This window comes from Girardinichthys multiradiatus, chromosome 24 (assembly GCF_021462225.1).
Source record: "Girardinichthys multiradiatus isolate DD_20200921_A chromosome 24, DD_fGirMul_XY1, whole genome shotgun sequence".
NCBI lineage: Eukaryota > Metazoa > Chordata > Actinopteri > Cyprinodontiformes > Goodeidae > Girardinichthys > Girardinichthys multiradiatus.
Window position 1 is genome coordinate 2,304,000 of NC_061816.1, and position 16,773 is coordinate 2,320,772.

The window sequence follows — 16,773 nt, forward strand, 5'->3', positions numbered from 1 at the left end:
AAAAGGGGCAGATAGTGCTGCTGTAGAAGGTGGTGAGAACAGGAGGAGATGCACCTTCCTCATTTGGCGCCAGACATGCATGTGCTGCTGGGTGTTCTTTGCCAGAGCATTGATGTGACAAGACCAGGTCAGGGTGTCTGTTATCTACACCCCCAGGAACTTAGTGGTGCTGACCCTCTCCACAGCTCAACCCAAAGATCTAAAGAGGAAACTATGTTGATGTACAGCAGGAGCAAGAAAAAACCGTTTAAATAATCTCTTCAGTCGATCATAATGGAAACTTTAATGCTCTCCCAGAAAGGATGGACAAGCTTGAAGCAATACACCAGGCAGAACATCAGCACGGTGCTAAGATGTATCTCAATGACAAGTGGCTGCAGGGATCTCAACCTGCAACGTCTCTATGCCAGGCTGTTAGACAAGAGATGTTTCTAAATGTAACTGGAAGGTGCTTGAAGAACTTTATGGTAATTATTTGCTTCTTGAAGACATTAAATGTCCTCCAAGACCTCATTGTTAATTATACTCAGTGGATTTTTGTCATGATCATTTTTATCAGAAATAAACGATTACATTTAAAAGACTTTTTTACTACTTTGACTCTAGTTTACTTCATTGGAAATATGAGTATGACATGTTTCTGTATTTTCATTTTTATTGTTTTTACACCAGTTTTTGGACAGAGAGAAATTATGTCAAATTTCAGTTAATTTTTAGCTAATTGAGGTAAAAACTGTAATTAGACACAAGTGATCACTGTTATTTTCATCAGAAGTCATTTCCCATTGATGGTGATAAATTGTAAGCAATAGTTTTCTTCATATCAGTTGTTCAACCGGACCTAGTGTTTATCTTTCTATGTTCTAATTTTCCTTTCTATCTAGTCAGATAAAATCAGCTTACATTACTGCTGTTAAATATGAAGATTCACTGCAGGGTTCCTTCAGTATGAACAGAATCACTTCCTGTTAATACAGAATTTAACCCAGCAGCTAGCTTTTTAATTCACTTTATTTATATATAGCACCAATTCCCAACAAATATCTTTTGACACAATCAAACAGGCAGATTAAAGTCACATTCCATTTGTATTTGACAGGACAGCTACCAGCCTTGTCTGGACCCGGGTCAAGGTCATCTCAGATGGGCTTCCATCCATGGCATTCTGTAACTAGTAGAAAATTAACTAATATTTACCCCTTAAAGACATGATTGATACTGCGTTCTGTCTCCATTTCTTTCCTTCCACGTTCTCTAGAACAGGTTCTAGATTATATTGCTGCTGTAGAACGCTAACAATGACACAAATCCCAAAAATAAATGACTTATGAAGTACTATGGTATATCTGATTATTTGGATAAACTGAATCAAATAATTATTAATTATAATCTGAATCAAGCATACATATCATGTTACATTTGACAAAATCATACATAAAAAATGTAGCTGTTTTTTTTTATACATTTTTTGGTAATAAAAAAGGTAAAAGTACATCATGAAATGTCTGTATCTCATTAAATAAACCCTAATACCTGATTGGTTAACCTACACAGCAACTCAGCTGCAGACCAATCACCTTTCTACAGCAGTTTTAGCTCTGCTTAGTGAATTTATTTGTAAGGTGGAGAGAAAAAATTAATTCATGATGTGCTAATGCACAATATCATGAAATAAAAGGTTTATTAAATAATTACTAAAAACTAAAATTTTAAAAAGTAATTTATGCATTTATTAAAGATAAGGATAGTTGATATATTTAGTTTTCTGACACCTGCATCTCCAGTTTCATTAGAATGTCCCGGTGTATACATGTGAATTTTGGGACTTTTTATTTTATTGAATTGTGGCAGTTCTCGCCTTCCATACAGCTGACACATGGCCCTGTCTCTGAGCGTTTAACCCTGTTTCTCCTCTAGATATGGCTATTAGCTGAGCTTCTACTATGACTAACTTTATGTGCTCTCTCCAACAGACAACTGAAACTAAACTCTACAACTCTGTTTTAAACTCTAAGATGCTGACCTTCACGTTAAAGCTATGAAAATATTCATGAAATGTTGAATTATCATGGAAACAGTAAGAATGATGATATTCATTTAGCTGCCGAGCTGCAAACTATTAGAGCAGTTGTCCTCTACTGGACAGGGATGGTAACTGCAGCTATTTAATAAAGGTAAATAATTTATTTCACTTCCGGTACGTTTTTTCACATTAAAGTTGTTTCCTCCCTCAAACATTACACTTTTAGTCAGAAAGCAGCATTTAAACTCTTTGCTGAGGCAACTCTGTGACATAAAAACATGATGGAAATATGTTAAACACAGAATGACGAGTGTTTTATTTTGACAATAAACAAGAAAATGAAACAAATCTGATGGTTTTACAAACGTTGTGTAGATATTTTATAAATTGATTTATTTGGTTATTTGTCTGTGACCTCATGTCCTGAATCACTCTGAATCATTATTAAATTAATCACATGTGTTATTATCAGTACTCATTTCCCACTGGTGGTGGGATATTGTGAGCACTAGCTCACACCTCCAGGCTGGGCACTATAGATGCAGGGCTTCCAGCTTCTCCAAACAGACCACTATAGAGGACCAATTGCCATAATTAAGAATACATACAGAAATAAATGACTTGATTAAATAATTACCGGAGCACTTTTTGGATGTATTTTTAATTATGGCAGGATTGGTCCTCCACAGATATAGAGAAATGTCAGCTGAGGTCAACTGGGTGGTTTTCCTCGCTGCTCAACTGTTTTATTCCATTCTGTGAAGAATAAATGTGCCACCAGTTAGACTGAACCGGAACTACACCAGGCAGAACTTTATCGGCGCTCTGGATGAAGTAAACCCAAGCCGGCTACACTAGCAGTGGTCCGAACACACATGTAGACAGATCTCTGTAAACAGAGAAGGAAACCTAGCTGATCATAAGCATCACCTGCTATTAAACTGGTACCTCCAGCTAGAAGGTCCTTCATGCCAGGAGCAATTAGTGGTAAACATTTTTTTTCTGATCAGCAGGCCTGTTCATGTATTTATTACACTGTTTGTCTGAAAGTGGATATTTTATTACAGCATAATGTATGCACTGAAGCTATGAGATGTAGAGGATGTTGTTGTAATCCTGTTTTTATGTTACCTTTTGTTAAAATGAAATGGTTGGTTTTTTAAACCATGTTTAGATGGTGGCTGTTTGCTTTATTTTTGTTATTCATGCATCTACTATGAATTTTAGCCTCTCTTTGCAGCATCAGGTACTAATCACAGTATATAAGTTTCATTGTTCTGAAATAACATGAAAATGATTCTGTTATAAAGCAATAAATATGTTTTCCTGTGATATCAGTCAAAGCAAAATTAATATATTTATAGCAAATACTTACAGCTGCTCTGGGCTTCTACTAAAAGGCTTTTATGTCATTTCTTATTTATATCCCAGGGAAATGAAGTCATAAACTTATTACAAATTAAAAATCAATTCAATCTCAATTAGAAAAGTCCTTAAAAGAATAAAATGTCTCCTTTCCAGGTACAAAGCAACACATGGTCTCTATGGAAATTCTCCTGACGGACAGTTTGAAGCATGTTTTCTTTTTGTCGCTGAAAAAGTTGGACACAAAATGACTCAAAAAGCAAAATATAAAAAGTCAACGCGGTGAAGTGAGCAGCACCTTTCACGACTAGTTTTACTTCCGTGTCTCTGGTGGAAAAAGGAGCGAAAGACAAACCAAAGTCAGATTGAATTCAACACAAAAAGTTCAAGTGAATTAAAAGATATTTTACCAGAACATATCTTCTAAAGTCAAGAGACAACGAAGCATTTTTTGGTTAAACTTAGAAAATGGATCCAGCTATATAGAATATATTATATAAATGATTTTTACTTCCTGGTTTCTTTTCCTGAACGACCCTCCCCGAAGTTGACTTTCGCTTTAGAAGTTCAGCCTCTAGGTTTTAGCTCCGTATGAAGGTAATGAAATCAGTTTTTTATTCTTTAAAATCAGCTGTCAGGAGAAAACTGCCGCTCCATAGATCCCATTAACCGGATTCCCAGCGGGAACTGGGAAATCGTTACATCTGTTTAATCCAGAACCAGAAGATCAGCAGCAGAGAGTGGAGTAAGTTAATGTTCAGAAGATAGAAGTTAGGAGCTTCTCTTCCAGATGTCTGCAGGCAGCTTCTCTAGCCTGGATCATCTTGTGGAGGCGGAGAGGAGAGGCAGCTTTCCCCGCTGTCCGATGCACTGAAGGCGGCCTGAGCTGGAACAGACAGCCGCTGTAGATCAGCTCTGGCTCTTTATATTCACTGCAAGACTCGATGAGTAACTGCAGGTTGTTCTTAAACGATACTTATTTTTATTTATTTTATTTTTATTATTTAAAAGTAATTATCAGATGAATATATGGTTGTCAGCCTGCAGGGTTGTTTTCATCAAGCTGCGTTTAGGTTATGTGGGAAAAACAAGAGTTGAAGTATTTGAAACCAATAATCAAAGTTAAGACTTGTTTCTCTGTCAATGTTTTTATCATAATCGCTTCCAGTTTTATCATGAGTTAAAAATGAATGAACTGGCTTAGCAACGACTGTGTCATTGGTGAATATAAAAATATAAAATCTTATGTTTTGATGATGTTTTCTGGAATATTTAACTAAATAATATCTAATTACAAATAAAAAATAAAACATCTGTCAGATAAACTCTGTTCTGAGCAGTTATCATATGATTAATAATTACAGAGAAAGAGATTATTCTTGGCATTAACATGCCCTCACACATGCACCATTGGAAACCACTGATGTCATCCTAATCTTAATCTTTGTCACAAACACATCTCCTGAATATCTTCACACCACAGCACACCTGCTCCATCATCATGTGTGTGCTGGACTGCAGCTCCATGACTCCATGTATGTTTCCTTTGCAGATGAAGGTAGAAGGTGTGTGAGAGCTGATGTGAACTCGGCTGCATGGATCAGTTTGAGGACAGAGAGGAGGGAGTCCCTCCCTCTGAACCCACTCTGTGTGGAGAACATGAGAGCAAAGCTAAGAGGTGAGATCACCATCTCCAAAATCACAGGAGTTTCACCATAAACCTAAAGCATGATGTTTTCAGACTTAATTATACAAGCTAACCTCAAGGTGTGTTTGTGTAGCATCAAATCTCAGCATTCATAGAATCAAACCGTCTCTCTTCATAGATTTAAACCTGGATTTGAAGAAAAAGCTACTGATGTCTCTGCTAAGAGTGAGAGGTCAGAGAAGGACCATACTGGTTTTAAAATCAATGTACCAACTTCTAAAGCAAGGTGAGCTGTGTCGATATGTTATAGAAGTCTAAAATGTAAATGACTCTGTTTAAAATGGTTTTTCTCCAACATGTTTACGTCATCGTTTTGGGGATATTTCTGACCAACATGCAGAAAGACTCTCAGGAGCGAATAGATCAGTTAAAGAGGTTTATTGTTACAATGAATTGTTATGAACAGGAACTCAGATCCAGAGGGAAACAGCAACGCGGGGAGACCGGGAGCTCTGCAACAGAAGCGGACGTAAATAGAAGAAGTTGGTGGATGTGTGGATAAACAATGAGAGGCTTCCTGGGTGTTGGATAATGATCCGACGTGGGGAGGGACGAGAGGTCCTTGAGGAATGAAGGCAGTGAGAGATGTCCGGAGAATGATTTCTGACCTGCTTGCCTGCAGCGGAGGTACAAACCAGAGGGCTCGGATGGCTGCGGTGCTGGGCGGACAGGTAGTGCGGTAAGGAGGAAGCCAGTTGTGGAAGTAATAATCCAGAGGTCCACAGGAAGCTTGGAACGGCAAAGGTGAGTCCACTAATGATCATAAGAGTCCAGGCTGGTGTGAGGAAACCCTTCAAGAGGTGAGACACAGGAACGAAGGTTAGTGGAAGGGAGAACACACAATGGAATGAACTGGTTTTACCTGGGAAACGTGGAATGTGGGGTTAATCTTGAGACTGGGGGGCAGCTGGAGGCGGAAAGTGGCAGGACCAACGATGGACTGGATTTTGAATAGACCGATGTATCTGGGGGAAAGTTTTTTAGACATGGATTTTAAATGAATGTCACGTGTTGAAAGCTAAACCTGTTGTCCTGGTTGATAATCTGGGGCTGGCGTGCATTTGCGGTCTGCGATTCTCTTATTCTGGGAAGCAGTACGGTTGAGTGCAGTTATGGTGTTGGTCCAGATGTTACGGCAACAACGGATATAGTGATGGACGGAGGTGATGGAGATGTCTTTTTCTTCTGAAGGGAAGAGGGGTGGCTGGTAACCTAGGGAGATCTCAAGAGGGGAATAACCTGTGGCTGTAGATACTTGTGAGTTGTGGGCGTATTCTATCCAGGGGAGATGCTGGTTCCAGTCGGATGGATTGGATGAGGTAAGACATTGAAGAGTGGCTTCAATCTCCTGGTTGAGACTTTCTGTCAGACCATTGGACTGGGGATGGTAACCTGATGTGAGACTAACCTTTGAACAAGCGCTGAGCAAAAGTGTTTCCAGACAGAACGTCGATGGGGATCCCATGAAGATGGAAGACATGTTTAACGAGGAGCTTGGCGGTCTGAAGGGCTGAAGGCAATTTCCTGGGTGAGATGAGATGACAAGCTTTAGAAAAACGGTCTATGATGGTAAGGATGGTGGTCATACCTTGGGAGGGAGGTAATCCAGTAATGAAGTCAAGTGCGATATGAGACCATGGGCGTTTGGGTATGGCTAGGTGTTGAAGTAGTCCCGCTGGTGGTTGATTATTTGACTTGTTCCGGGGGCAGATAAGCAGGCTTGAACATATTCTCTTACATCTTTATGCAAAGATGGCCACCAAAACCTACGGGAAATGAGGGCGATGGTCAGACTGGAACCAGGATGGCAGGTGAATCTGGAAGTATGGAACCAATGATTGACTTGAGAACGAACAAAGGTGGAAACATAGGTGGTACCTTGTGGAGGAAGTCTTGGATCGGGTTCCTTCTGGAGGGCACGGGCTATGATGTCCTCGATCTCCCAGGCTAGCGAGCCAATGATGCAACTGGGAGGTAAGATGGTGGATGTTTCAGTGATGTCTTCGTCTGGAGAAAACTGCCTTGATAGAGCGTCGGGTTTGATTTTCTTGGATCCGGGGTGGTAGGAGATCGAGGGGTTGAATCGGGAGAAGAAGAGAGACCAATGTGACCGTCTTCGGTTTAGACGTTTGGCGGATTGCAAGTAGGAAAGATTCTTGTGATCGGTCCAAACCAGCACCGGATGTTCAGCACCCTCCAACCAATGCTGCCACTCCTCTAGGGCTAACTTAATAGCTAGGAGTTCCTGGTCCCCTACGTCATATTTCCTCTCCGGTGGGGTGAGTCGACGGGAGAAGAAGGCGCATTGGTGGAGCTTATTGGCGTCTGACCGTTGGGATAGTACAGCGCCGACCCCCGTTTTGGGCTGTACTAAAATGGGTGTTTTGGAGAACATCTCTTTAAGTTGACAAAAAGCTCGTTCAGCCTCGTGTGTCCATGAAAATGGTGTCTTGGTGGAAGTGAATGATGTAAGGGGTGCGGCAATCTGACTGTAGTTGTGGATGAATCTTCTGTAGTGGTTTGGAAAGCCTAGGAACCGTTGTAATTGTTTTCTGGTCTCTGGGGGATCCCAATCTGTGACTGCTTTTATCTTAACGGGATCTGCACGTACCTGTCCTCCCTCAAAAATGAAGCCCAGAAAGGTAACTGTGGGTTGATGGAATTCACATTTTTCTGCTTTGATATACAATCGGTTTAGGTGGAGTCGTTGAAGAACGAGCCGGACATGGCGTTTGTGTTCTGACAGGTTCCTGGAAAAGATCAAAATGTTGTCGAGGTAGACAAAAACGAAAATATTTAGGAAATCAGGGAGAACATAATTTATACCAGCTTGAAAAACTGATGGAGCATTGCATAGTCCAAAAGGCATGTTCGATGGGGGTCTTGAAGGCTGTTTTCCATTTATTCTCCTGGCGGATGCGGACGAGGTGGTAGGCGTTGCTGAGGTCTAACTTTGTGAAAATGCGGGCTTCATGCAGAGGTTTGAAGGCTGCAGAGAGGAGTGGTAGTGGGTATCTATTCTTAACTGTGATTTTTAAGTCCAGGTACTCACAGGGAACTCCCTGAAGGTCTGGGCTTTCGGTAGGGGAGACCCTCCCTGGGGTCGGGCTTGGAGGAACGGCACCTTGGAGACAAGAAGAGAGGCAGTCAGTGGACCAAGATTCTATGCGGTGTGCTTTCCAGTTTATCTGGGGGTTGTAAGTAAGTCCATACCTAGAACTATGGCGGGTTGAGAGGAAGAAATCACGTAGAAAGATCTGAGTTCATGATGATTACCAAATGTTATTAGGTTAAGGAGTTCTGTCTGATGAGTTATGGGAGGTAAGAGACGACCATCAAGTGCTGAAGTTCTGAGGGGTGTTTGGAGTATGGTTGTCTGGAGGTTGCAATGGTCCACTAAGGACTGAGCTATTAGAGATTGTTCACACCCAGAATCGAAGAGGGCACTGAGTTGGAGGGAGTCGTTACAGAAATTTAAAGTGATAGGAAGGAGTAAATGGGGGTGACTGTCGGTCTTAGGCTGGTCCACTAGTGCCCCCATCCTCACAAGTAGACTCTCTCAGGGAGCTGCTTCTTAACACGAACAGGGCAAGTGGCAATGAAATGGTCTGAACCCTCACAGTATAGACATTGTTATGACTGCATCCTCTTCTGCTGTTCCTCCGGACTGAGACTGAGCCTGCCTGGGTTCTGGGTCAGAGGAGGATGGAGTCCTGGGTGGTGGTACTGTGGAGGATGGAGACTGGTTGGGTGCGGAGTTGAAAGAAGAATTTGCTCTGCGGGTATTTCTCTACCTAGTCCTCTCCCTCAGTCTTCTGTCTACGCGGGTGGCCAGGGCTATTGAAGCCTCGAGGCTGTCTGGTTCATCAACCAGTGCTAACTCATCCTTAACACCATCACTGAGTGCATGAAGTCCGGGCTGGTGTGAGGAAACCCTTGAAGAGGGGAGACACAGGAACGAAGGTTAGTGGAAGGGAGAACACAGAATGCTCAGGAGAAATCTCAGGCTTGGCTCAGAGGTAGCTAGAGACTACAACGAATGCTCAGAATAACAAGAGGTGGCTTGTTGTTACCAATGACGGTTAACACTCAGGCGAAGAGTGACTGGCTTCCAGCCTCTTTATCCTGCCAGGCTGATTGCACCTGATGTGCTGCACCTGTGAAGAGGTGCAGCAGGAGGAGGAGTGCTCAGCCAGCAGCCGACTGGTGGATAAGCTGCATTATTTTAACACTTAAGAAGGCTGACTATTTTAGACCATGCTTAATCTCAGTTAGTCGGTTATTTTTGTGCAGAGGTTCACTAACTTTTTTAACAATTTTATTTTACTTTTTACAGATGTGCTATTCTGTCATCTACAAATATCAAGCATAAATCATTTACATTTTCCCCTGAGCAATAACTTAAAGTTAGAATATTATTTTCATTGTTCATTTTTTAAATTTAAAGTCACTATTTCATGTTGTGGTTTGTTATATGTTAATAAATTATGTTTATAATATCAATTAAATGTCTTCAGTGTTTGTTATCGCATGCAGTATTGATCCCTAAGACTTTAATGCTTAAAAGGCATAGAACTCACATCATAACTTGAGGTGATTTCTCTTTTCATTTTCCAACATTAAATAAAGGCCCTGAGGTAAATATAATAAATTAAAATAGTAAACATTAACCCCACATCAAACAGCTGACCACAGGGTTGCTGTGGTTATTTCTGTTTTTATGCATCACAAAAACAAAGAAATACTGTTTTTGCAGTTTGAACATCTTGCTGACATTTTCAATTCATGGTGGATTTGGTGACTTTTAATCCCAGAGCTTCAGGCAGGAGTGAATTTGAACCATGACTTTGACAGTAGATGGCCTGAACATTGCAGTAATGTAAATAGCTTTGATCGTATGAACTGTAAAATCATTTACATTTTACAGATAATGATCCACGGTAGGTTTGAAAGCTAAAGTTCAGAGTGTTCACGTTGGCAATGCAAGCTCCGGAGACTTAGTATCATCAGAAATGTCACTTAAAGATAACCCAACCGTTTCAGCAGCGTTACTGAACCTTCTTTGAATACACGATCTCAAAAAGAACAATCAGGATGTTTTGTACATTATAAAGATCATCTTTTACTCATATATCTCAGCAGGTTTGAGTACAAGGACAAAGATTAAAACAGAAAAAGAATTGTTTAGGAGGCATTTTATCCGAGCGCAGAAACAGAGCTTATTTGTAAGTGAGCAGCTGTGAGTGCAGAAGTTGTGAGACTGGAAATTATTATTCTGCTCTTAAACTGAAAACATTTGCTCCTGTATTTTGGTGACAAAATTCTCCAATGCCGTCCAGGTTGGTTTAGAGAGGCGACTGGGACCAGTTATGTATGCTTTAGAAATTCTCACAATTTCATAAGAGCCATATAATGTCAATGTTTAAAAGCTGTAACTGTATGATGGTCTGATCTCTCCTACTTTCAGGGAGCCTGCCGGTGTCCCATTGCTGACCAAAGATCTGAGGAAGTGTAAGTGTGTTTTTATTTGATTCACCTGCAACATCTTCAAACTGTCCATCACTCATTTAGGAGTCATCATCAATAAATGATCAATAACTGCAGCTGGATTGTGTTTGTTCTCTCCATCAGATTCCTGTCAGCTCACAATCGACACAAACACAGTGAACTTAGAGCTCAAACTGTCTGAAGACAACAGGAAGGTGACACGTGTGAAGAAGCTTCAGTCATATCCTGATCATCCAGACAGATTTGATAACTGGGAGCAGCTGCTGTGTAGTGATGGTCTGACTGGTCGCTGTTACTGGGAGGTCGAGTGGAGAGGAGATGTTTATATATCAGTGAGTTACAGAAGAATCAGGAGGAAAGGAGGCAGTATAGACTGTTTGTTTGGATGGAATGATCAGTCCTGGAGTCTGATCTGCTCTGATGGTGGTTACTCTGTCAGACACAATACCAGAAAAACACCCATCTCCACCTCCTCCATCTCCATCTCCTCCTCCTCCTCCTCCTCCTCCTCTTCCTCCTCCTCCTCCATCTCCACCTCCATCTCCTCCACCTCCTCCATCTCTAACAGAGTAGCAGTGTATGTGGACTGTCCTGCTGGTATTCTGTCCTTCTACAGAGTCTCCTCTGACTCACTGATCCACCTCCACACCTTCAACACCACATTCACTGAACCTCTTTATGCTGGGTTTGGACTCTGGTCACTTGGTTCTTCAGTGTGTCTGTGTTCAGTTGAGTACAAATATCCCCAATTAGCTTTGTTTCTCATCTAACCGCCTGGTGAACTTCCAGTATATTTTATATATATCTTATATATTTCATTTCTCTGATGTCTACAATATAACATGTTTTCTAATAATAATTAATTATTATTGTGACTCTGTTTCAGTTTGCAATGTCGGAACCTGTGGCTACGTCTGGATTGTCTCCATCAAAGTATGAGATTATCCATCCATTGTCTGTATCCCTTCATCCCTGCAGGGTTCCATAGGGGTACCTATGGAGAACCTTTGCATGCTCAGGGAGAACCTGTAAATTCCATGAAAAAAATAGTCCAGGCCAGGATTTAAACCTGATCTTCTTGCTGCAGGGCAGCAATGCTTACCACTGTCCCACTGTGCAGCCCAAAATGAGATTCTAAAAAAAGGTTCAGCCATCCAAAACATGAAGCTGAGCAGCTTACTTTGGTTCAGGTATCGTTCCTCCACCAGCCAGAAAATTATCATACAGGCTTTTAATAGCCAGCTCACCTATTTAGTACTATGATTCTTTTGCCTAACCTTCCCCCTACAATCAGCCATTTACCCCGTTATAGCACTCATGCTTTTCTTTCATCCTACCTACATATTCATCTATTAGCTCCTTTTTGCACCTCTCTCCTGTGGGTAGCCTCGGAGGAGTCTCTAATCGGGTCAGAAAACCATTTTCCTGAGACAGGATCCCACCTTCTGCAATCCCCTAATGCTTTCATTGTTTTAATTTAACAGAATATGAAAATAATCCTGTCAGCAAAACAAGCTTCCAGTCCTCGAGCTAATATCAACAACTTTTTACAGTTTTATATCACACAAATGCTAGGATAGATTTGCCGTTATTTGCACCTCCACTAAGAGGATGGCATGTCAGCATATTTCAATGCATACTAACAAAGTACATTTAACAATAAGTTGCTCTGCCATCAAGCGCTCTGATTCTGGAACGATTATAAAAACACTAATTTACTCCAAGTTACTTCTTTTTCATTTTTGCTAGTACATTTAAACACAGTGTAGGATAATCAAGAATTTGGCCACATGTGCCTCATGCTGAGGCTACAACCTCCTCCCATTGCACTGGTGAGGCTCCAAGAAAACTGTTGCAGTGCTCTGGGTGGGTTGACTGCTGCATGAATGATGTTCAGCCACTGCTCCTGTTTCAACCAAAATGAATAAAATATGTTGAGTCCCTTTACCTTACATTCTAATGAATACTGCACCAAACCTTGGCCCCTTGATTGTAACAATGTTGAGGTGGGACCTCCAGGTGTGGAAAAGATTGAACACTTTTAAACGGTGCCCTAGCCCAGGAAGCTTGGAGAATAAAAAAGAAAATTAGGCTGATCTTCAAATGTAAAATTTATCAGTCTGTCTTTCGATAAAAAAAAAAAACTGTTTATGATATTGCGTGTATTGACCTTTTCATCTGCTACATCTGTACAATAACTGCTTCAACGTTTGCTTCAGAATCTGGAGAGCTCAATTAAAAACTGCCTTCAGGCTTTAGAGCCTCCCTGAGACTGTCTGAAAGTGATCACAATGCACTGAAAAGAGTTTTGCATTTGGTGTCTATTATTCCTGATTGGACATGTAAACGTATCGTAACAAATCACTGTGCCAAATTAAATAGTATACGGGTAAGTGCCGCAGGTCTACAGTCGTTTCTGCATGTAGCATTTAACTGTTAGGGGACAGGAAGGGACAGGTATTGTAGGACCAACAATGTGGACAGAGATGTATTGTAGGTAGTGGTGAAGGTGTGCTAGCTTTTCATCTGCTGAGTCTTTCTGCACATTCCAGCACTTCTTCTAGTGCTTCTAGATCATGACTGCTCCCCTTTAATCGTCATCCAAGGCTTCTGATTGGGAACAAACCTGCTTGCTTCATGGTGCTACATAGTCCATAAAGACTAATGTAGTCCAGCACCTATGTGATGTTATCACCCAGGAACTCATTTGTCTCCTGTGACCTGCAAATAGATCACACTTTGCGTGGTGGAAGCAATGTTAGCAAAGGGATTGCCTTACCTGTCAATGCGACACTCCTACAGCAGGAGGACGCTCTTATTATCAGTAGACACAATTTATGAAACCAGACTTGCTTTGGACCCCACAGTGGAAAGGCACAACCGACAGCCTCTTTCATAAAATGTTTTACATTTTCAGACACAGGTTCTCCGTGTAATTTAGTTACTTTGTTTCTCATCGGAGGCGTTTGCATGCTGAAAGAGGCTGATGGTCTGACCCTCTTCTTTCCAGGATGGAGTCTGCTGGAGTCCAAAGGTTGATCAAAGATCTGAGGAAGTGTAAGTTTCTTTTTCAGTTGATTTATGACAACAAAGCAGCTCACATTCAACTATCATCAAACTCTCCCATCATTCATTTAGAGGTCATCATCTAATTATTAAGACATGTACATATATATTATTGTCCTCCACACTTGTTGGAAGCCCTGGTAAAGATTTGTTCATGTTTTATTGTCTTTTCTTATGATCTTTCATAAGGTTGGGACATGCAGAGAGGTCTTTGACCATTCTTTTAGTACATGGTCCTTAGTAATGGTAGCTGTAGCTGATTGTTGCGTTCCATTAACCTCGAAGGTCAGAACTGGGAAGTCTGAGTTTATGTCATCTCTGAGCTATAGCGTTCCAGTTTCCTGTTTGTTTTTGTTCACATTGCTAGCAGCTCTAACAGCAGTCTTACAACAATAACAATGACAATTAACACTGTTCTACGAAGTATTTTATCCACACAAACACTGTTGAAACATCACATCTAATTAACTCTGGAAAGTGTACGACTGACTACATGTTACATACAAATACAGAACTGCTAAAAACTGTCACAGCAAGAAAGTTTGACGCTGTTGATACGAGTAGCAGCCATCTTGAATGCGGAAGTCAGGTATGGTCATGTTGCTCCAACTTTCCGACTTCTAATTCCATCTTTGGGAGGCATTCCGGTTGAACCAGAATGCACCATAGGTGAAAAAGCTTTCAGAGGGATTTAAGTTTGGGATACTCAGCTGGCATGGAAGAAGGTTAATGTTGTGTCTGGGGAAACATTTCTGTTTTTATGTGACCTTATGCTTAGGACTGCTATCCTGCTGAACACCCATCATCTTTTTCAGGGCCTCGCAAATTAGCATTTAATATGTCCTGGTATTTCAGAGCGTTCATAAACCATGGACTCATGCAGCATTCTCTAGGCCGACCCACTGCATCACAGACCTTATTCTAAAGGTAACGGGGGATATGAGGTGTTTTTGAAACTATTCATCTTTTGTTTCAAAAGCTCTATCTGAATCTCATTTGACAAAAGCAGAAATAGCTTTTGTTCCTAGCATGCTTCACAAACAGCCAGTTAGCATGTAGACAGAGTCTAGTGGTTGTTATGAAGATTTAGCGAAGCCAATCTCTGCTGCAGCTCTCGACAGTTATCTAACAATGAGCTTCGGAGATGTTTGAACTCCTTAGCCATTGTCTTTATTGTCTTAGTGGAAAATACACTTGGTTCATCCTTGTTAGTCCCAGTTTCAGTTCTTTTAAATGTTTTAACTATTGTTCTGACTATAAACGTGGGCACATTAGCGGCTGCTATCTTGTAGCTATTTCCTGACTCATCAACACAAATCGCCTTACTTAATTAGCATGTTCTTGAAATTCACTTCACGTTTATATTCCAGGAACACAGAAAGTCCTACATTACTATTTAAAACAATATTTGTCAATTAACAAGAGCTTTGGTCATAATTAAAGAAATTGGAGGGAAGCCAATAATTGTTCCACAGAGTTTTTTTTCAAGGAAATTATTACTTTTTGAACTGAATTATTTTACTTATTTATATAAAATACTTAAATTAAAGGCAAGATTTTGCTACTGCAACAAAAAAAGCCTTTATTTTAACTTTTTGTGCTTTTTTACCTTGGTTGCCATTATTTCTGGAGGCCACAGTAACTGAATTGTGTTTGTCTTCTCCATCAGATTCCTGCCAGCTCACATTTAACCTAAACTCAGTTCACAGAAACCTCAAACTGTCTGACAACAGCAGGAAGGTGACACATGCAAACAGAGTTCGGTCATACCCAGATCATCCAGAGAGATTTGATGGCTGGTGGCCTCAGCTGCTGTGTACAAATGGTCTGACTGGTCGCTGCTACTGGGAGGTTGAGTGGAGCGGAGTGGTTTATGTATCAATGAGCTACAGAGGGATCAAAAGAAGAGGATTCAGAGCTTGTTTGTTTGGATGGAATGAACAGTCCTGGAGTCTGAAGTGCTGTGATGTTGGTGGTTACTCTGTCTGGCACAATAACAAAGGGAAACTCACCGCCTCCTCCTCCTCCTCCTCCTCCTCCATCTCTAACAGAGTAGCAGTGTATGTGGACTGTCCTGCTGGTATTCTGTCCTTCTACAGAGTCTCCTCTGACTCACTGATCCACCTCCACACCTTCAACACCACATTCACTGAACCTCTTTATCCTGGATTTGGATTCTGGTTTCCTGGATCCTCAGTGTCTCTTTGTTCAGTTGAGTACAGAATCTCCTCCTGTTAGAAATGAAAAAGGTCAGGAAATTTGTTTTAATGCCAACACACATTTATTGATAAATGCGACAAACTGGTTTACTATATTTGTTAAAATCATACTTTTAAAATAATCTTTAGCTTTAAATTTCAATTTCAAATAAAATTTCTGTGGAAATGTTAAACTCTAAAACTTTTTTTTGTTTGTTTTCTGGTTAAACATTTTTGTCAGTTTGAACTAAACATTGTTGGATAGTGAAAATTTAACCTCCAGATGAAATACATTTTCTAGCAATAAAATGATGACTGCTTCTATGGTTTCTTTTAAAAGTACAATAAGAGGACGTTATCCTTGGATTGTATGTAAAAGTCAAACTTTATGTCCACCTGGAGAGGAGCTTGTGTTAATGCGGTGACTGTTTGTTTCAGGGTGGAAAACCACAGCCTCTGGTTATGCACAGAGACTCTCCATGGAGGTATGACTTTTTGTAACAAAATGAGTTTCTGGCATCTCACTATTGTCAGCATGTTCGAATCTGTCATCCACACAGAAAGGCAGTTTTTGGTACCAGCAGTCTATACAAAATAACATCATGTCATTTAAAAAGAAAAAAACCATCTGGTTTCAGGCCAACTCAATATTCTTCTGGTCCATTGAGGAAAAAACTAAAATCAGGTTTTGCCAAAGAACGCATGTTTGTGTGATCCAGCATCAGTCTATCCAGAAAAAAGAGCAGAACATGTGATGACAATCAGTGTAAAGATGAGGAAAACCTGCAAATACAAAGTTTTGACCAAAAAACAAGACATTTAGGTGACAAAGGAAAGACCAGCATATTGAGGAATCTCACAATCATTTCTTGAATCCTCCTCAAATTAAATTAAATTTTTATTCG

General features: G+C 40.6%; 2 protein-coding genes and 1 long non-coding RNA gene across 8 annotated transcripts in view; 1 reads left to right on the plus strand and 2 right to left on the minus strand.

Annotated features, from left to right (window-relative positions):
• Nucleotides 1-16,773, minus strand: part of LOC124861426 (gastrula zinc finger protein XlCGF57.1-like) — a 1,067,819-nt gene that overhangs the window by 535,396 nt on the left and 515,650 nt on the right. The gene's annotated exons all lie outside the window — the stretch shown is intronic.
• LOC124861417 (gastrula zinc finger protein XlCGF57.1-like) overlaps nt 1-16,773 on the plus strand; it is a 364,644-nt gene that overhangs the window by 108,264 nt on the left and 239,607 nt on the right. The window lies entirely within an intron of this gene.
• LOC124861515 lies at nt 11,096-15,879 on the minus strand. The gene is made up of 2 exons (XR_007036634.1): nt 15,683-15,879; nt 11,096-11,127 (listed from the first exon to the last, which is right to left on the minus strand). It is a non-coding gene; the product is annotated as an uncharacterized LOC124861515 (long non-coding RNA).